Source organism: Mus pahari, chromosome 6 (genome assembly GCF_900095145.1).
Source record: "Mus pahari chromosome 6, PAHARI_EIJ_v1.1, whole genome shotgun sequence".
NCBI lineage: Eukaryota > Metazoa > Chordata > Mammalia > Rodentia > Muridae > Mus > Mus pahari.
Window position 1 is genome coordinate 32,387,939 of NC_034595.1, and position 23,213 is coordinate 32,411,151.

Below are 23,213 nucleotides of genomic sequence, written 5' to 3' on the forward strand. Positions count from 1 at the left end.
TAATCTTCTGGATTCAATCAGCACTGAGTCTCAAGATCTCCATACCAAGATCCAGATCAGAAACTTCTATCTCCCAGCCTCCAGATTAGGTTCACTGGTGAGCCTTCCAATTCTGGACTGTAGTTCATTTCAAATACAGTCAAGTTGACAACCAGGAATAGCCACAATAGACACCATGTACCAAAGTTTAATCAAGTTCAGGTAAACAATCTAAACAGTCTCATAACCTTTAAGGAAATAGAAGCAGTTGTTTAAAAAAAAAATATCCTCCTAACCAAAAAAAAAGAAAAAAACCAAAAGTCCAAGGCCCAATTCTACCATACCTTCAAAGAAGAGCTAATATAAATACTCCTCAAACGATTCCACAAAATATAAATAGAAGGAACACTAACTAATTCATTCTATGAAGTCACAGATTCTCTGATACTTGAACCATGAAAAGACCCAATAAAGAAAGAGAACTTCAGAATTTTGATTATGAATATCAATACAAAAATACTCAATAAAATGCTCATAAATGCCGGACAGTGGTGGCTCACGCCTTTAATCCCAGCACTTGGGAGGCAGAGGCAGGCAGGTTTCTGAGTTTGAGGCCAGCCTAATCTACAGAGTGAGTTCCAGGACAGCCAGGGTTACACAGAGAAATCCTTCCTCAAATAAACAAATAAACAAAAAAGCAAATAAAACAAACAAACAAAATGCTTACAAACGAAATCCAAGAACACATCTGTCTTAGAGTTTTAGTGCTGTGAACAGACACCATGACCAAAGCAAGCCTCATAAAGGACAACATTTAATTGGCGCTTGCTTATAGGTTTAGAGGTTTAGTTCATTATCATTAAGGTGGGTACATGGCAGCATCCAGGCATGCATGGTGAAGGCAGAGCTGAGAGTTCTACATCATCGTCTGAAGGCTACTAGGGAAAACTGAATTGCAGGTAGGTAGGATGAGAGTCTTAAGCCCATGCCCAAATTGATACAGCTATTCCAACAAGGCCACACATCCTAATAGTACCACTCCCTGATCCAAGAATATGCAAACCATCATAACATCAAAACCTTCATTCACCACTATCAAGTAGGTTTCATCCCAGGAATGCAGGATTGGTTCAATATAAACAAACCATCAACATAAACCATTATATGAACAAACGCAAAGAAAAAATTCACACGATCATTTCATTACATGTTGAAAAAGGCCTCTGATAATACACATGTGCCTTCATGTGAAATGTCTTAGAGAGATCAGGAATTCATGTCACATACCAAAATATAAAAGCAATATACAGCAAACCAACAGTCAATATCAAGTTAATGGTGAGAAACTAGAACCAATTCAAATAAAATCAGGGACAAGATAAGGCTGCCCAGTCTCTATTTACTCAATATAGTACTTGAAGTTGTAACTAGAGCAATTAGACAAGAAAAGGAGTTCACAGGGATACAAATTGGAAAGGAAAAAATTAAGATATCACTATTTTTGGATGATTGGAAATTATATGTAAGTGAAATGAAAAAATTCTACCAGACAACTCTTACACCTGATAAAGATCTTCAGGAAAGTTGCTGGATTTAAAATTAACTCAAACAAATAAGTAGCCTTGTTTTATACAAATGATAAACAGGCTAAAAAAGAAATTAGGGAAATAACATTCATCACAATACCCCAAAATACTATAAACAATAATGATTTAACTCTAATCAAGCAAGTGAATGATCTGTATGATAGAAACTTCATGTCCCTAAAGAAAAAAAAAGAAAAGAAAAGAAAAGAAAAGAAAAGAAAAGAAAAGAAAAGAAAAGAAAAGAAAAGTATCTCAGAAGATGGAAAGACCTCCCATGCTCATAGATCAGTGGGATTACCATAGTGAAAATTGCCATCCTACCAAAAGCAACCTACAGATTCAGTGCAATAACCATCAAAATTCCAACTCAATTCTTCACAGAGATAGAAACAGAAATTCTCAACTTCATATGGCCAAACAAAAAACTCAGAATAGTGAAAATAATTCTCAAAATAAAAGAACTTCTGGGGGGGGGAGGGAATAACTATCCCTGAAATCAAGCTCTTCTACAGAGCAATGGTGATTTAAACATGCATGGTATTAGTACAGAGACATAGAAGTTGATCCATGAAACAGAGTGGAAGATGCAGAAATAACCCCACATGATTATGGACACATGATCTTAGTTAAAGAACCAAAAATCATATAGGGGAAAAAAGAAAGCATCTTCAACTAATGATGTTGTTTTAATTCATGGTTAGCATGTAGAACAATGAAAATTGATCCATATGTATCACCTTGTGCAAAGCTCAAGTCAAAGAGGATTAAGGAACCCAACATAAAAACAGCCATACTGAATCTAATAGAAAAGAAAGTGGGAAATAGTTTTGAATTTATTGACCAAAGGGAAAATTTCCTGAACAGAGAGTGGCTTAAGCTTAAGATCAACAATTAAAAAATGGGACTTCATGAAACTGAAAAAGCTTTTCGAAGGCAAAGAACACAGTCAATCAGACAAAACAGAAAGCTATGGATTGGGAAAAGACCTTAACTATCCCTACATCAGATCAAGGACTCGTTTTGAAAATATGTAAATAACCCAGGAAATTAGACTCCTAAAAAACCAAATAGCACAATTTAAATATGGGATACAGAGCTGTACAGAGAAGTATCAACAGAAAAAAATTTTTGAATGGCCAAGAAGCACTCAAAGGAATATTCAAAGTCTTTAGTTATCAGGGAAATGCAAATCAAAACAACCCTGAGATTCTACCTTATATGAGTCAGAATGTCTAAACTCAAAAACTCAAGTGACAGCACTTGCTGGCAAGGATGTGGTGAAAGAGGAACACTCCTCCATTGCTGGTGGGATTGCAAACTGCTAGACTCTGGAAATCAATCTGGTGCTTCCTCAGAAATTTGTAAATTGCTCTACCTAAACACCTAGCTATACCATTCCTGGGCAAATACTCAAAAGATCCCACCTACCACAAGGACACATGCTCCACCATGTTCATAACAGCTTTATTTGTAATAGCCAGAAGCTGGAAGCCACCCAGATTTCCCTCAACTGAAGAATAAAAAAAAATGTGGTCCATTTATACAATGGAATATTATTCAAATATTAAGAGATCAACAAGGGCATCCTAAGTTTTGCAAGCAAATGGATGGAGCTAGAAAATATCATCCTGAGTGAGGTAACCCAGACCCCAAAGGATATATGTTATAGATATTCACTGATGAGAGGATATTATCCCAAGTAAAGAATGCCTGTGATACAACCCAGATACAGTAAGAAGTTTAACAAGTAGTAAGTGAGGATACTTCAATCCCACTTAGAAAAGGGAAGAAAATGATCAAGGGAGACAGAGGCAGGGAGGCACCAGGGTGGGAAATGAGAGGGCAAGGGGAAGGAGAGAAGGATCAGGTATGGGGAAAATACTAGAGAAGTCCAGAGGGTCCGGAGAATGAATGGAAATATCCAGCTATTGATGGTGGGGGCAGGGAGGAACCTCTAGAAAGTCTTAGATACCTGGAATATGAGATGTTCCAATGGAGATGACCTTAGCTGAAATGTCCAGCAGTGGGGAGATGGAACCTGAAAATACCCCTCTAGTAGATACACAGGACTCCTAGTAGAAGGATGGGGCCACATACCCACCTTCAAATTTTTTGACCCAACTATTCCAGTCTGAAAAAAATTCAGAGAGAAAAATGCAGCAGAGACTGCAAGAAAGGCCATACACTTACTGTCCCAACATGGGATCAATTTCATCAGCAGGCACCAAAGCTTGACCCTATTACTGATGTCGTGTTGGGCTTTCAGACTGGAGCTTAGCGTAGCTGTCCTCTGAGAGGCTATACTGGCAGCTGACTGAGACAGATAAAGATACTACCACTGAGATACATTCTAAACTGTTCAGGTTTTTTTTTTTTTTTTTTTTTTTTTGAGGCCCAGGTAACCTAAACTGACCTTAAATGGACAAAAATGTCCAGAATTTAACAAAAAGAATATTATGATAGAACCATCCGTAAAGCTAGGCTTTCTCTTGGCATCTATCCTATCTGATCCTAAGTTCTTCTATCATTTTTCATGTGGAAATGGACTGTCAAGGCTGCTTACTATTTTGAGCATTTGGCACCCTTTCAACTTTCAGTAATTCATTAACCTCATAAGCAACCCTTCAATATAATATGTTTATATTAAGTGAATAAATCTTATGCTTATTTCATATATCTTAATTAAAGGAATAGATCTTAATATTTTATTTTATTTTTTGCATTATCTTTAAATATTAAGGTATCAACACTTTACAGACTAAATACTTTGGTATACTAATTGGTTTTCAACTTGCCATGACAAAGCAATTTAAGCAACATAATAATTTTATATTGCCTTGTGCTTTGAAGAAATAAACGTAGTCACAATCAGAAAGGCATGGTGTCAGGTATTGTAGAGGAGTCATTATAATACATCTACAAAACAAAGAAGGACAAAGCTTTACTCATTAAACTTTCATCTTTTGCTCCTTTTATTCAATTTGGGACCCCAGTCACCAGGAGGGTGATGTACACATTTATGGTTTCTTTATTTCTTAGATAAGCCTCTCTGGAAACATGCTGAAGATATACCAGAATATCTTTCTCCTAGGTAATTTTAAATCTAATCAAGTTAGGAATGAAGAATAAACCTATACAAGTCTATCCCATGTCAATTTAACTTCCAAACACATGGCATGTAAGCTATAACATCTTATTTCCCTATAGGCTCATAATCGTCTTATAATACAAAAATGTGTTCGTGGTACATTCAAAAATTCCCGTTAACCAGTTTCATCACTATTTCAAACTACTAAATTTTTTACTAGTTCCAAGAAAACACCTTAAAGTCTATATGAATGCAAAAAGCATGTATAGCATAAAGATAAAATGGCACAAAATAAGAATTATTCTTTTAAAGGTGAGAAATGTCAGCACTGGAAGGAAAGATTAGACTAAAACCTGATATAAATTGAGAAAAGAAACAGAAAGTCTTGAATCTCCATATCTAGCTTCTGGGCTTTCTGTGGCGTGACATGAGCTCCAACAACCTTTGTTAGTACTTTTTCCTTTCATTCTTCTGTTTGCAGTGCACATGGCCTCTCTCCATGGCTGAATTCACCCACTGATTTACTGTTTCCTGTTGGAAGTCTATGTTCCTCATATTTCCCACTTATTTGGATCACCTTTGAGAACTAAGTTTTATGTTCATCACTCATTCAGTAAGCTTTCAGGATCTCCTTGTACAGACTGCAACACTGCCATAAGTTGCACTGCCTTAGTAGCTTTCTCGAAAACCAGCACTATGTTGATGCTTCAGCCAGCATCTGGCTGCTTGAGATATAGACATGTCCCATTTTACATTAGCTGGATGTTGATCTTGGTTAGCCTTAGTGGCTGAACCAGGAAAGAGACTTCCCTGGGTGTTTTGCTGCTGCTGCTGCAATTGTTTTAATGTGCAATGAACCCCTTCAGAGGCTTTTTTAAAATCAAATTCTCTTTTGTCAAACAAATTTACACTTTTAACAGCTTGATTTTTGAAAGTGTAAGTTCTTGCCCTCTAGACATCTTTCATGTTGCCTCCCTGTGAGTATAAGGTTTTCCTTTAAACTCTCCTTAACAACTCCTGGTGCTTTATCACCTTCTCCTTGCAAGATACTTTAAAATTACTTTGATTCTTTTTCTTCATCATCTGCACATTCATCATCTCTTCTATCTCCAATTGCTGTTCTCACTCAGGGTGATCCTAGGTACAAAGAGTGAATGATAACCATGCCACCACCTCAATGCTATGCTTTCTTAAGTATGCTCTGACAATTCAGTCCATTACTTTGATTTCAGGCTCATTAGGCTCTCAGGACACAGGCAGAGGCTATTTACAATAATTTATCATTAATGGTCTCTTGTCCAATCCACAAGTCTCTTACTCATCTGAAACTATGTGAACAGGAATTTCACAGTCCTTATTTCTGTAGGCATGCTAGTCTTCCATAGTCCTACTAAAATGACCCAGTAAGCTCTGCTAATAACATTCAAAGGCTTCTGTAACCCACGGCTGTAACCGTGTTCAAAATCCTCCTGTCAGTCAGGAAAGGGCTACAAATCCTGTGGTCAGATAGTTGCAGCAATGGCCCAAATAGTTGGTACCAATCTTCTATACCCCCATTTTTTTTTTATTTTTGAAGCAAAATAACTGACAGAAAAAAAAAATAAAGAAATGCTTATTTTGAGTCAGGCTTGTGGCAATTCTGAAACAGGAATAGAAACATGAACTGGCTGATCATAGTGTGTAATTGTGAAGAAAAAAAATACAAGTGCTGGTGTTCATTAGGCTATTTCCTTTCCAGTTTTAATTCACTCTAATCTCTCTGCACATGAACTGGTACAACTTATGTTTAGTATATATCTTCCAAACAATTTTATGAAATCTCATTTGGCAAGTGTTAGTCTCAATTCCTAAATGAATGGAGTTGAATTCAGAAATTCCATCACATAGCCCACTATATATCTTTTGTTTTAGCAGGTTCAACATTTCATTTCAGGTTTTCATATTGCAATCTTTGAGCCATTTGAGTTGATTTTGATTCCCAAGTATAGATAGTCTAATTTCATTCTCCTACATGTGGGCATACAGTTTTCTGAGTACCATTTATTGAATAGGCTGCACTTCCTCTCCTATGTACTCTCAGCATCGTTGCCAAATATCAGGTGGCTGTAGTTACATATACTCATGCTTGGGTCTTCATTTTTCTTCTGTTAATATATGTGTATTATTCTGTTTAACTAAAAGGCTGGATTTTCTGCAACGACTCTGTAATATAGCTGTAAATCTAACATGATAATCCCCTAATAGTGTTCTTTTTCTCAGGAATAGTTTGTCCATTTATGACATTTGGGCTTTCACATGAATTTTAAGATAGTTTAATAAGCTTCTGGGAAGAATCTTATAGAAATTTTGTTTGGAGGATTTCTTGAACTGGGGAGAGAGAAGGGAGGATATGACATATGAACAAAGGAGAGACAGATATCAATAAGGAATTTTGAAAAGCAAAGTCCATAAGAAATATATTATTTTATGAGCTTACTTAAAATAGACATATGCATTCACACACACACACACACACACACACACACACACACACACACACACTTTTTCTAACCATTGCCATTGCTTTCCTCCAAGAACTTGAAAGTAAGAACCTGCTTTACTCCTGGTCCAAATTTCCTAGAATATTGGCTCAGACTCAAAATATATTTATGAATACCTGGGCCATATGGCTCTGCTCATTCCCTAACTAGCTAGTAATTTAAAATAACAATTGATACTAATCTACATTCTACTGTGTGGCTGGTTACCCCTCGTAGGATACCAAGCGTTTGTCCTCCTCACATCTTCCCCTGTGCTGCTTCCCAAGCTTGGCCCTCTCCCGGAATTCCCACCTTCTGTTCTACCCCATTTCCTATAAGCCATAGATTTTTTTTAATTGGTAGCTAATACATCCGTACAATACACAAGATATTTTCTCTGCACCTGCTGAATAAGCTCATCCTTTCTCATTCTTTCTGATCTCTGGGTGGCTCATTCAGCTCAGTAGTTCTTGATCAAACTCCTCTCTAAGGAGTCTGATTCAAACTGCCTTCATTTAGCTTCTCCTGAATTAGTCTGCTTAGGCTCAAACTAACTCTGGCAATATTTTCTAAAATTCTGGATCTTTCTTTTTCTCTCTTATTTGCTATGTCAAAACTTTGGTTTATCACTTTGTCTGCCACTCAATTAGACATCACTTTTACACATGAGTACTTCCTTCTACATGCTAACTTTATCTTCACTGTTTGGGATTAAGGTGTTTATTGAGGGCATGTCATTATTCCAGTCAGAAGGACTGAAGGTGTGCACTAAGAGGTGATCTACTTCACAACTAGAAATAGTTTTCCCCCCAGTAAATAACACTGCCTTAGGGTTCACATTATGATAAAATATACTGCATCAAATCCAGAAAAAGTAAGTTGTAATACCTGATGGAATGCCTCAGGAATAATATAGACAAACTGAACAGTGAGGAGGCCAATATGTGAAACGTAAAACTTAATTTTTTATTGTCTTTTTATATAAGCTGTCATCAGAGGGGAGATATAAGGGTAGGGGTTTTGTCCACTTCAAATGACCCATTCAAGCGTAACTTTCATATGTTTTCTCAGCTGCTTCGATTTTAGTCAGTTCTGTTTGTCAAGTTGACAATGCAGATTAGCCATTATGAATTCACCTGTTGTCAATTTGACAGATAATCAAAGCTCCTTAGACCATGCTTAATTTTCAAATGAAAGAGTAACCAAGTCATATTTCCTCCATAGTGACATATTTCACCCATGTGCAATCACCAATGTATTATATATTTTAGAATTGATAGCAGTGTCTCTTTAAGGGCATTCTTTTATTGACTTATAACTTAAATATGATAACCTCTGATATCATCTCAATTTATATTGCATTACCTGATAAATGAAAATGAGGAAAGAAAGCCCAAATAATATTTTTGTGCATATTCAAAAGCATATTATTAACAAAATAAGACTAAAATATTAATGTCATTTATAGCTACTCTTTTTCAACTGGTCAGATGATCTACATTTGTATTTATAACTAACTTATTCTATCATTCACCATTTATTTCCTCCATAACCAGAAAGCATCTCATTAGATCTTAATTCATTTCCTAGAGATGCAATCCATATCTTCATTCATATTTCATCCTGCCTGTATTGGGTCATTACAGTTTCTTATTGACCTTAGTCACCAAACAGTGTAGCACCAAGGGAAGCCCTAAAGTCTTCCTGAATACTCCAGACACAACCTTCTCTACCTCCCTTATGGAGAAGCAATACAATTCCCTTTGGGGTACAGAGCTAGACAAAGAATTCTCAACTGAGGAATACCAAATGGCTGAGAAGCACCTGAAAAAAATGTTCAACATCCTTAATCATCAGGGAAATGCAAATCAAAACAACATTGAGATTCCACCTCACACCAGTCAGAATAACTAAGATCAAAAACTCAGGTGACAGCAGATGCTGGAGAGGATGTGGAGAAAGAGGAAATTCCTCCATTGCTGGTGGTATTTCAAGCTTATAGAGCCACTCTGGATATCAGTCTAGTGGTTCCTCAGAAAATTAGACATAGCACTATGGGAAGATCCAGCAATACCTCTTGTGGGCATATACCCAGAAGATGTTCCAGCTGGTAATAACGACACATTTTCCACTATGTTCATAGCAACCTTATTTATAATAGCCAGAAGCTGGAAAGAACCCAGATGTCTCTCAACAGAGGAATGGATTATAGTTTTGGAAGAAGCATTATCTGCAAGAAAGACAGGCCATAACCATAATTCAACTCTATTCTACTGAGGACAAAGTCCTTTCAATGAAAGATGTGGTCCATTTTAGTCAACTGGCTACCTGGTTATTTGTTGGTTACCCCAGGAAATGGTGTCATAATAGAGGATCAGTGTTGATCCCTAAGTTGGCACTCAGTAGCACCTTTAGCCAGGGTATTTTGATGAATGGGAGTCCATGCTTTCCAGCTCATGAATAACCTCCATTTCTGAAACCATGGACACTTTATTTATGGGCCTAGTCAGGGATGGCTAGGAAAGAATCTAATTTTCTATAGAAAGGATTATACAATCATCTTGATTTCTTGAAGAAATCTGTCAAAGTAATATTTTGATGAGCATATACATGGGGAAATCCCATTGCCCATTTGGGATTATCTAGGTAGATATTTCTTCCTAGGGTGTGATTCTCATCAAATATTCTATCATATTCTTTCCAAGTCCTTAACCACTCAGCCCACTGACAAGGAAAGAATTACACATTTTTTTCGTATCTCTTTTCAAGCAAACTATACAACCAAGGGTTTTGCCTGAGTTTTATCTACTATGAAGATAATCTTTCACTGGTGTCTTTCAGCTTTTTTCTAGAGAGATATTGTATTGCTGCAGCTGTCTAGTTCTGAATGATATGTTTACCATGTGTAGTACCATCAATTAATTAATTAATTTCTACTCTTCTCTTCAGTCAACCAAGTATAGTGTATACTCTTTGAGGCTACAGATAGATGCTTTGGAGCAGAAAACATTGACATCAGAGTAGAAACCATAGCAATTTGGGAGACTTTTTTAGATAACTTGCTTATGCCCTCAAGACCTGCTTGGACTTAATTGCATGTATACCTCTCTCCATCAATATTAGATTGATGTTCTGCATATATGACTTGATGGGTCAGATAACACCCAGATCATGGTGAGTAATTAAGGTGGCATGGTAACTTGGTAGCCAAGAGTCAAACGTTCAGTTTCCACTTAGGTTCTATAACAGAACAAGAGCTGTCCCTCAAAAGAAGGGTAATTGTCTATAAAGGATTATAGAGTCTTGGTCCACTATTCCAAACATCTTCTCTGTGATTTATCTATACAGACTTCCCACAGTCTTAAAACTCTACTTTTATTTGCTATTGATCCCTCAAGTCCTATCTGGTCTGATGAATCCTGTTGCCTAATGGTAGAGCGGGCTACACTGTAGCCTGATCTTATTCAAGAGTCTGGTTCTACTCCAGGCTCTAATTAAATCTAAAACCACTACCCATGGGGTACACATGGAGGAACCCATGGGTCCAGCCACATATGTAGTAGAAGATGGCTTTGTCAGAGACATCAATGAGGGGAGAAGTCCTTGGTCCTGTGAAGGATTGATGCCCCAGTGTAGGGGAATGCCAGGACAGAGAAGCAGGAGTGGGTGGGTTGTTGAGCTGGGGGAGGGAGGATGGGATAGGAGGTTTTCAGAGGAAAAACCAGGAAAGGGAATAACATTTGAAATGTAAATAAAGAGAAATATCTAATAAAAATTTTTTAAAAAGTCACTTGATATTTGTGTCAGAGTAAGATACCCACAAAAGCAATGTGCTATCTCCAAAATCCAAAAAGACACACAAAGTACTGAGTTGGTCTTTTGTTTTGTTTTGCTTTTCTTGTTTTGCTTTGCTTTGTTTTGTTTTGTGTGGTAAGGACCAAAAGAAATAACTTATCCTTTTACTTAGATGGAATATGTTACTTTTCCATACCACTGAACTCTTATAAATTCAAAAGAGGAAAAGGGCCCTTGAATTTTGGTTGAATTTTCTAAGTGGCTTTGGGGTTGTGGAACAAGTAATAGAAAGGCCAATTATCAGCAAATTCAATCTGGTCCTAAATGTCCAAGGAACTCATAAAGAGCTGCCACTCTAGTCTACATTGGAATCCTACAGTGAATACTAACAATAGTGTAGGAATGCATCATGAACAGGGTATATACACATGTCAGTAAGAATGAGGGCATGTAAGAAAAAAATCAAAAGTTCCTTCTTCCATGTTCTTTTATGAGTGATACTACCAGAAATTGTGGTCCTAGTTCTACTCATTTCAGTGATCCAATCAAGGAAATCACTCATAGGACCACCCAATTGGTTGGGCTTTCATTTATTCCAGTTGTAGTCAAATTGACAATCAAGATTTACCCATGATAACAGCCGTGTAACCTATTAGCCAAAGCAATGACTGAGCCAGCATGGTTTCTCCAATGGTGCAATAATGGTAGGTATACCTTGGGGCTAATCAACAGCTGTCTAATTTGTCTCAAGGCAAGCTCAATAGGAAAGTATTCCTGCCTGTTTTGCTAAACTTAGCCAACTACCCATGGCTAAAGCAGTAGAATAAAACTTACTATTGCCAGTTTCCTAAACCAGAAAATTTTCTTACTGTATCTAAGATACGTATTCTAGTATTTACATGTAAGTATAGTACTTGTGTTACATGAGACAAAAGGAAGCTACTTTTTGCAAGGTATGACCACTATCACAGAAATCTATAATGGCCCAATATGTAGATAAAACACTAATATGTGATGGATTTTCCTAATTGACATTTTGACAACGGAACCTGTACACCTAATGCTCAGCTGACGCTGCAAAGTGAGGATAGAAAGACTGTAAGATCCAGTGGATCTGATTATTTGCTGCATGATAATGTCTTGTAGACATGACAATGATCTATTCACATAAAATCTAACAATATAGTTACCTCTATAAAAGTGCCTAATAAAAACCATAGTTAACACTCGGGAGGCAGAAGCAGGCAGATTTCTGAGTTCAAGGCCAGCCTGGTCAACAAAGTGAGTTCCAGGACAGCCATGGCTACACAGAGAAACCCTGTCTCAAAAACAAACAAACAAACAAACAAAACAAACAAACAAACAAACAAACATAGTTAATATGTCAATGTGAATTGAGAAAATTTCACAAGATTCCAAACATAAATGGGGAGGTATTGGTAATCAGTGACTCCTGAGGGGAAAAAAAAAGAATTAGCATTTTTCAGGGATGAACGCATCTGAAAAGTTACGCAGTCTAAGTGATCAGCTATGAACATATGAAATTAAGAGTAACACTGTGAACTTTGTAGGTTATATGCACACTCTCACACATATTACCAAATAATTAAGAAAGAGAAAATTTGAGAGGATATAGGCATTGCACAGTTGAAGTTGGAATGGGAAGAATAATGGATAGAAATTATGTAAATGTAATAGTTATGTGTGAAATTATCAGAGGGAGAAGGTGGGTGGGAGAGCACCTTCACACAGGCAAATGGGAGGGAGAAAGATGGGTGTGGGATGGGGGATTGGTGGAGGGATAACCAGGGATATCATTTGCGATGTAAACAAATGGAATAATAAAAAAAGAAAATTTCATATAAATTATTTATATTTACATTTATTTCTTTATTAGTGGGCAGCAGGGTCAGGCTGGTGCCTATCACAACAACTGGGAAGTAGAATCTCTTCTTGCCTTCTGTCATGTGTGGCCTTGACATCTAACTCAGGTTTTCAGGTTTGGTGACAAGTGCCTTTTCCCCCTTAAGTCATTTCTCAGTGTCCTAGATTATTTAAAATTGTTATCAATTTTAATTACATGACATTTTCAGAATTCTATATTTAGCAAAATCAATTTAATAATAATTATTACTGTTCACTTTGCAATAGCTATAACTGGTGTTGGTAAGAACACATGCCTTTATAATATATGATACTTAGGTTGGGAGCCTATTCTATTATTTCTTGATTCCATTATCTTGGAGTCTTCATCAGCTTTTAAAAAAATGAAATAAAATGTACCCAACTTACGATGCTACTTTAAGCTTTGTGTGAGATAAAAGTAGATAAATGAGTTTATTTTAGTTTTATGTTTTACTTTTCAGTTTTTAAAATGATTTATAAAAATACATTGCAAACATTAACACACCACATACTGAAAATAGATTATGCACAGAAAACTATTTTGATTTGAATAAAACTTAACTGTAAGATTTACAAGCACTCAAGATCACAAGCAAATAGAAAATAAATGGACTTAAATCAAATCATTATGAAAAAGTTCAGTTATATGGGTTGCAAACAGCTTGGCTGGTAATGTTGGTATTGCTATCATCACACGGATACACTGGGTTTAAAAGACAAGCACATCTGGGGACAGAATGAGAGCAACATTGCTTTCTCCGACAGATAAATGTTCATAATGTGTACACTACTTTTAGAAAACTGTATAATGTAAAAGTGGACATTTGAGATTGAAGGCATGAACCTCGAATTTTTTAAAGGCAGAAGAGAATAGGAATTATGGTTGAAAGGAGCAAAAACGATCATACATCATTACTGTTTTGTAAGATTTTATTCTATTGTTATCATGTTTCATCTTTTTTTTCTGCAGTGGTATTTTGTGAATTCAACTTTTGAACATCTCCTTTTCCAGTATTTTTATTTTGAAGAAAAATATTTATAAGCAATTTTTACTAGTTGTATCCTGCTAACATTTATTCAATGCTTCTCTTCATGTCTGATAAATTTTAAAGCCTGTATGCACCTACTGCCTCCAGTTCATAGCACTCCCTTAGAATTCATTCTATTTCTCCAGCTCCTTTCCACAGTGCTGCTGAAGCTGCTCTCATCGTTATCTGGACCTTATCCTCTCTGAGAAAAGTCACTGACCTTGTCTCTACTGTTATCTTAATCCAACACACTGTGCCTCTTTTCTGAATGACCACTGTTTTTTTAAATAATTCATGAACAGCGTATTGAATTAAATATCAAAATATTCAGGAATAATGTCAAATCTAATTGAGCATGATTCATTAGTTGAACAAGTCCTGCATGAAAAGATAGACAGATGAATAAATCCCTCAGGAGAAATTTATACTTATTATTACAACTTGTTTCTTTGTATTTTCCTGACTGGTGCCAACTCTTATTTCTTGCCTCAAAATTACCTTTTGCCCCCTTACTGTGAGCACCCTGATTTACCAAATTCAACTACTATTGCATTTAAGCTGGGACAACCCCCCAAATTTTCTCCATCTCATTTTTGTGATAACCCATTTTCCAATCCCACTGGATATAATATATGAATGTATACATAACATATGTGTTTAAATACAGACATGTATCTAAGTACACGTGCATTATAAATCATGAAGATATTTAGCCGATTAGTGATACAGACTTTTTAGTAATTGTTTTTAATCAGGCTAGTATATTCTGGTCACTTAATCTAAAGAACACATGAACTAAATGAATCATAAGACTCCAAATAGAGTAAATATAATGAAGAACAACAGTACAAAAACAAAAGAGGAGAAAAGTTGAAATAGGCTGAGATTGAACTAATTTGAATGTGTTGAGAAGATGGTAACAAATGAGACAAGATCATATTCTGTAACTCAGGCTGGCCTGGACCTCACTATGTTGTCAAGGCTGACATTATTCTCATGTAATCCTCTCACCTCAGCCTCCCAAGTGCTGGGATTATAGCAGAGGCTACCATGCTTAGCTTGCTACAACAAGAAAAAACAGTTAATAAAATGGTTAATATACTAGACTTATAATTCTTAAATTATCATTTTTAGGCATTGTCTCACATGCCCATGATCTAGGTAAGGGTTTTTTCCTAGGTAAAAGTATAGGTCCCATAAAGATGGGGATATTACCAGAAGAGTATTTAATTAAGCAGTTTTGATATTGTAAGACTATCCAGAATGAACTTATACCAATGTGTGGGTATAATCTACTACATTCCTAAACTACATAATCCTATGCCCCTGAGTCATCAAAAAAGGAGGGCTTGGTTTGGTACTTTGCAGGACATTGTAAACAACTGCAATAAAATGGTAATTATTTGTGTGTATGACCATATTGATATATGTCTAATGAAAGTTTCATCACCAAATGCAGGTAGATAATACAGATTCATGGTTATAGAATTATCCAACTTGTGTCACACAAGTCAAATATCCAATATTTTTAGTATTAGTGATAAACCAAAGTTTTGATCAAAATATTTTATAACGATTTTTAGAATAGTTTTTTTCTGTATGTGCCAATTATCATACTCTCTTTATGTAGATAGATAGACAATGAGACAGAATCAAGGTATTCAATGTGTACATTCAGTTAAACACTGTAGGCGATAATTCAGAGACATTTACAAAGAAAGATACAGGATCCCAGGTGGGTTCTTTTGTCTTTGTTCTTTTTTTTTTTTTTCTGCAGCCCCTTGACAATCTGTCTGCTGACATGTTAACCTTTCTTCTTTCTCCCTAGAGTGTCCAGTAACACAGCAAACATGTGCTTCTGATCGAGGATGAGCAACGTGTCCATGGACTAATGGTGTGCACTTGACCTGACGTTCGGTTGATCACATAGATTGGCTCCACCTGAGTTCAGAACAGGTAAACACGAACAGTGTTAGCTCATCTTTTATGTTTAAAGTAAGCAAAATAATAGAGGTGAATGCATTAGTACGTGTGAATATGATTAAGGTTTGGATTGTGTGTGTATACACTGAGCCATAAGATGTAAATAATTATCCTTACACTCTAATGATATCATCACCAGATAATGCAAATTCAAGGTGAGAGGATTCTTATAACTGTATTACTACTTGAAATATATAAAAATATCTCATTTCATATTAAAAATAAGGTTTAAGTATCCTCCACATTTCCTTTACATTTTGTCTCTCTCTTCTCTTGACCATGTAATTGTCTCAGGAGAGTGAAACTAGAACACAAATGAGCAGATGATGTTGCTCTTGGACTTTGTTAGCAAAAGACTTTGGCAGAACATGAGAAGAGACAGGTCAATAGAGGCGAGATATGTTCCTCCTGCCTCTCTTCCCCAGAAAGATTTTGAGAACTTCTGTAAGAATGTATTCTATCACTCTCATACCCTCTTATGCTCTTGTCTCTCTTTTGTCTCTTGCCCCCTTGCTTCTGATTCCTTTCCTCCCTCCATGTGGCCAAGACCAGCCCCTATTTCTTTACTTTCTCCCACTCTCTTCCTTTCTCTGCCTCTGCTACCCTCTTAACTCCCCTCCCCATGCCCTAAATAAACTCTGTTCTATTAAAAAAAGAAGAAGAAGAAGAATATATTCTATCAGGGCCTTGCATTTGTCTGATTTTACATCGGAATCTGGATTCAATAATGTGCTTAAACATAAACATTTCACATTCCTCTGTTCTGACATAATACTATCTCATAATCTTTGTGAGACAGCACAAACTAGCACACACATTTAGAAAGAGAGCTTCGTGCTGAGAATTTACCTTATCCTTCTGGAGAATGAACTGAAGCAGTGTCATTCCAGAGCTCTGTCATACCCCTAAAATCTTTGCTCAAATGACCACAAATAATCTTTAAAAAATGAACACATGAAGCATTTTAATCCATATATTAGTTTCCTTTAAAAACCCATGTTTTGATATTTTGTGTAATATTTGTATTAGAAAATACAAGAAAATGCTAAAATAATACCAGTTATAAAAACAAAAAAGAAAAAAGAAAGAAAGAAAGAAAGAAACAAACAAACAAAGAAGCAGAGAAACAGAGAAACAAAGAAACAAAGAGAGAAAGAGAGAAAATAAATGATGCAAAGAGCAAAACCAAAATAGAATGGACCATTTAATTAAGTACACAAAAGCAACCAGAGGATCAGAGTCTACTTTCAGAACTGTTAGAACACTAGTAATGTATCTCTGTTAATGAATCTGAGCAACCTGAGAATCAAAAGTCCTTACTGAAAACTATGTTTTTAAATGTTCATGAATGTCTATTGTGAGAGTTGAAAGCACCTATTGTTTGAAAGAAGTTGCAGGTTGTGTCTATGAAACTTGACTTCTTATGGATTGCACTACCTCAATGCCTGCTGAGATTGAAAAACTTATTGTTCTTCAGGATTTTGATGCAAAATAAAGAAAACAGTTGAAGGTTGAGAACTCAATGTAAGGAAAGGCTGATTTTCACTTGTTTGTTGTGTAGAATACAAATGAGATTATGTGTGACCTCAAAGGTCTAGATCTCTTACTTGTTGTTTAATGGGAAGACATATGCACATATATATCTATACTCTTTCGCTTTGTGAAACGGCAAGCACATATTAGAGCTGACAAATAGAAAATTCCTCATTTTTCAAACCTCTGGGAAGAGTGACTGTTTAAAAAGGAAAAATAACTAGATTTTATTGTAAAGAACTTTCATAGATGTGACTATGGGATTAACTTCTACACTAGTATAAAATTTAAAAGCACTACAATTAATGCATTATAACAAATAAAATTTATGAACTGAGAAGATAAAGACTGTAATGCCTTTGTGCAAGCACAGTTAACTTGAAAGACATTCAGTTCTATGTGTCTCATAAACTAGTAAGTTATAGGCTCTGCCCTAGGGACAGATTTCCCCAGGTTACAGTGTTGCTTTGCTATTGGCTAGCTAACTGGCTGCGTAGGCTTTGAGTCCTTTGATGTCACAGTTTTACATAGTCAAAGGAAGACAGCACTGACGACTAGCATGTATCCAATGCATCATTGTTTATGAAGGATTCTGCATGGCTTTTGTTGTTGATATTGTTAATAAAAATCCTCTAGAGTTTTATTTTCTCTAATTCTAATGACTGCAAGACGGGTTTTTTAAATTACATTTATTTATAACTAATTAATTAATTTACAGCCCTATCTCAGCTTCCCCTCATTCCTATCCTTTCAGAGCCCCTTATTCCCTCTCCTCCCTTCATATACCCTATTCCCTTTCTCCTCAGAAAAGGAGAGGTCTCCCATAGATATCAATCAGCCTTGGCATATCAAGTTGAAGAACTAGGCACAGGTTCTTCTATTAAGCCTAGACAAAGCAGTGCATTTAGGGGAAAGGGATTCAAAGACAGGCAACAGAGTCAGAGGCATTCCCTCCCCCTGCTGTTAGAAGTCTCACAAGAGGTACTCCAAGTTACATAACTGTTACATTCAGAGAGCCTCGTTTCATCCCATGCATACTCTAATTGGCTGGTCAGTCTCTGTGAGTGATTATGAGCCCAGGTTAATTGATTCTGTAGGTTTTCTTGTAGTGTCCTTGACCTCTCTGGCTTCTTCAATCCTTGTTACCTCACTTCTACATGATTCTCCAAACTTCCACTTAATGTTTGGCTGTGGGTCACTACATCTCTTTTCCATCAGTTGTGGATGAAACCTCTCAAATAACAGTTATGCTAAGCTCCTATCAGGAAGCATAGCAGAATATCATTAATAGTGGCAATGGACTCTCTCTCGTGACATGGGTATTAAGCTGGGTCAATTATTGGTTGCTGATTCCCTAAATGTCTGCCTCATCTTTAACTCTGAACATATTCTAGGCAGGACAAACTGTGAGTTGAAAGTTTTGCATCTAAGTTAATGTCAGAATCCCTTCATTGGAAGTCTTGCCTAGTTACAGGCAATTGATATTTCGTGTTCCATATCTCATCCTCAAGTGCTAGGAGTCTTAGCTAGTGTTACCCTCACAGATTCCTTCCGTTACTAACTTGACACAGAGATGCCTTCCCCCTTCCAATTGTCTAAGTACTCTCTTACTCTCTCCTCTCCCTAATTGATTCCTCCTGTTCCTGTCCACACCCCCTCCTGATTACTCACACATGCACTACATAAATTCCAATTCCCTTTTCATTGAAATTCAAAGCTTTCCCCCTTGGGCTTTCTTTTTTACTTAGTTTCCTTAGGTCTGTGGATTGTAGCATAGTTATGCTCTCCTTTATGACTAATATATCCCTATAAGTGAGTACATTCCATGTTTGTCTCTCTTGGTTGGGGTTATTTCACTCAGAATGGTCTTTTCTAGTTCTGTCCATTTGCCTGCAAATTTCATGATGTCTTTGTTTTAAAAACTGAGTAGTATCCAAGTATCTAAATGTACTACATTTTCTTTATCTCTGTGGGAAAACTCTCCTAATTGGGATTGAATTCCACCATGGTTGATAACCTCTGGGTTCCATGCAATATGGGAGACTCAGGTCATTAGCTAGTCTTCTCCTTCTGTGACCTTGTCTGGGGAATTCTAAGTTCTTATCCACACCTCCACCTGAGGAATATCAGGTACCCTCAGTTAGATTAAAAGATCATTTACCTTTCTCCTGATAAAACCTGTTGAGCTAGCATCTCAGCTTCCTGAAATGCTTCCTCATGCTAATGTGATATTTCAGGTCCCCTAAGCCACCAGCCAATAATCTTAGTCCATCCTGGAGGTTCCTACCCTCTGTCTCCCAAAACTTTATGAGCCTTGAATCATGCTAAGTAAAGTTGGTCTGTTTCCTGATAGCTGGTCTGGTCCCAGTGTGGTCATTCACTATATGAACTCAGGGTTACAGAACCCCACGCTCCATCCCTGTTCCCACTGCTCTTGTAGAGCATATAGGCTGGCAATCCACGAGGGCAGGAAAACCTACAATCCATTCTTTGGTTGAGGAACATTTAGGTTTTTCAAGTTTCTGGCTTTTTACTAATAAAGCTATTATGAATGTAGTTGAACAAGTGTCCTTGTGGTATGGTGGAGGATCTTTTGAGTATATGCCAAGGAGTAGTATAGCTAGTTCTTGAGGTAGAATATTCCCAATTTTCTGTGAAACCACAAAATTGAGTTCCAAGTAGTTGAACAAGTTTGCAACTCCCAGCCACAAAGGAGAAGTCTTCCTCTTACACAATATCTTTGCCAGAATGAGTTGACTTTTTGATCTTAGCCATTCTGACAGGTATAAAATGGAATCTTAGACTTTTAATTTTTGTTTTCCTGATGATTTGGGGCATTAGAGATTTCTTTAAGTGCTTCTCAGCCATTAGAGATTGCTCTGTAGAGAATTCTTTGTTTAGATCAATACCCTATTTTTTTAATTGGGTTAATTGGTTTGTTGATGTCTAATTTCTTGAGTTCTTTATATATTTTGAATATCAGCCCTCTACTGGGTATAGGATTGGTGAAGATCTTTACCCATTCTGTAGGCTGTCATTTTGTCCTTTTGATGGTGCCCTTTGCCTTATAGAAGCTTTTCAGTTTCAAGATTGATGTTTTATTTTTAAATCAAAATTCATTTATGATATAATTTTTGAGTAATTTACTGAAAGGAAATACTATCTTTCCCCCAAAATAGGTAATTGTTATTAACATTTCTTTCAAATAAAGGACCTCCAAATGAGAAATAAAATATGCAAATTATAAGATATACATATACATATGCATATACTTAAAATGTGTATACATAATATCTATGAATATGAATGGTGCTAACTAAACAGTGATTAAAACTGACATTTTTCAATCACAATGTGTAAAAGAATAGTACAAATTCATTAGAGAACATTTATCTAAATTTTAAATATAATTTCTCTCAGAGTACGTATATACAGTAGGAGTTCTATAATGTTAGACAATATAGCAAGCTTCAGCTTCCAGTCAGCCACACAGTTCCAGCAATAACCAGCAGACGGTCTGCATTAGGATTCTTGGGGAGGTAGTCAATTAATTGCATTTTCACTTTATGTTGGTTTTAGTTAATGATACATTAACATAATATAATTCTACTATAAGTTGAGGGGCATTTGTACATATAATATCCCATATTCAACTATGCATAATATTTGTTGATACTCCCTTAAGTTTATTACTATATTTCTGTATATTTTACATACATATATAAAATAAGAGTGTCCAAGCTTAATAATTTATTAGTCAAAGGACCCATAAGAAAGTATATTGCTATAAAATAGATATTTGCCAATAAATCATAGATTTGTTTGTATTGAAAATGACAGTTTTCAAGCATATAATGTTTATTTTTCTGGAAATCTTCAAATAAATATATTTACTAATTAGTGACCCAGAAAAAAATTACTTGCGCTTTTCATGTCTTAGTTTGCTTCTTTTTCTTTTTTGTAAAAAAAGAGAAAGTAATTATTTAAATTTTAAGAACTCACTCAGTTAGCATAAACAAATGATGGTCTATGTCATGTTGGCATATATCAGGACAAATAACAAGCATAATATCCCTAAGATGCTACTCCAAGGGATGATGCAAACTGGAAGCCATGAAGAATAAGATATAAGATAAAAGTAGTCCACGGTGTGAAAGGAAATAAATATTCAAAAACTGACAGTTATGAAGTTGGGATTGAATCAAACTTTTTTATAGACAGACTAGCTAATGTAGCATACATAAATCTTTATAATAATATGTCTTGGCATATTTTAATACCTACATAAAATCTGCTATAATCCATGGTTACCATATTCTTTCAACTCTGTTTTAACTGTGGCATGTATATTTAGATTCTTTCCACATGGTAGGATCCTCATGCAGGAGTCTAGCAAATCAGGAAGGAAGATTGAACAAATAAAACAGTCAACATATTGGATAAGGTGACAAGTGGTATGAATCCCTTTTGATTATATCTTCATATGTTCCTTGTAAGTACAGTCATATGAAAACAACTCAGTCATAACAGAGAACATGAAGCAAAGCATTCCTTTAAAATAGAAAAGGCAAGGAAACAAACAGACAGAAGAAAAGAAAAGACCATAAACCTAGACTTGATTACTATCATGCATGGAAGTCATTTTCCTTTCCTTTCTATTTATAATTCTGAGTGCCTGTGTAGTTTGTGCATGTGTGTGCAATTTCTATGGAGGCCAGAATAATCACTGGGGCCTCTGGAGTTAGAGGTACTTACAAGCTATGTGATACGGGTTCTGGAAAATGAACTAGGATCCTATGTGAAATTAGTCCATATTTTCAACCTTGAGAACATATCTCAAGCTCTGTGGGTGGGAGTCTGTGTCCCTCCAAAGCATTCTATAGAAGTATTTGATAGAAATATAATGTGTCTATATTTGAAAAGTCTGTACTTATGGCATTGTGCCTCAAACCAATAATCCTAGTACTAAGGAGCCGAGGGGGAAAAATCATGAGGACACAAGTTAGTTTCAGGCCACCCTGGATACCAAAGTGAGACCTTATCTCAAATGACAAACACAAAATAAATAAAACAACAACAGCAAAAGAGTTTATCCTCTTAACAGGGAAATGAAATTGTTTTGTTATATTTTGTTGATTATTATTCAGAGAGAATATAAAATCAATGATAATGAAAAGTCAAAGGCTTGTTACTGTTTTTGTCTTTATTGTCTGGCTCTTTATTGAAAACTATATATTCAATAAAAATTTTCTATGCTTATTCTTTGTAAATAAAGTATCTTTGCAGTTTCTAACATCATAATTGATTTGTGCCTTACTTCTGAGCAAAATAACTCTTTCTCCATTTTCTACAACATATGCTTCCATTTCTTTACTCCTTCGATTTTCTGATTGCCCTACTTGAATTGTATTATAATCAGGTGTATTTTTGAATTCTATTAAAAAAATCTGTAAATTTAATATTCAGTAATATAGCAGAAAAACAATCTGGAGTTATAGTCAAATTAAATTTAAAAACAATTGCATAAAAATCAGTTCCATATAGATACACACAACTGTGCTTGTGCATACCTAACACAAACAAATATATACACTGATATATTACCAAAGGAGAAATGCATTTAAATTTAAGAATTTGTCTTTCTTTCTTTTTTATTAAAGAAACATTTTCCTCATATAGTACATACTCAATTCAATTTCCTTCCCGAGTCTCCTCCCATCCAGGTCTAACCCTGTTTGGTTTTTGTTTTTTTGTTTGTTTGTTTGGTTGGTTGGTTAGTTGGTTTTTTTTGTTTTGT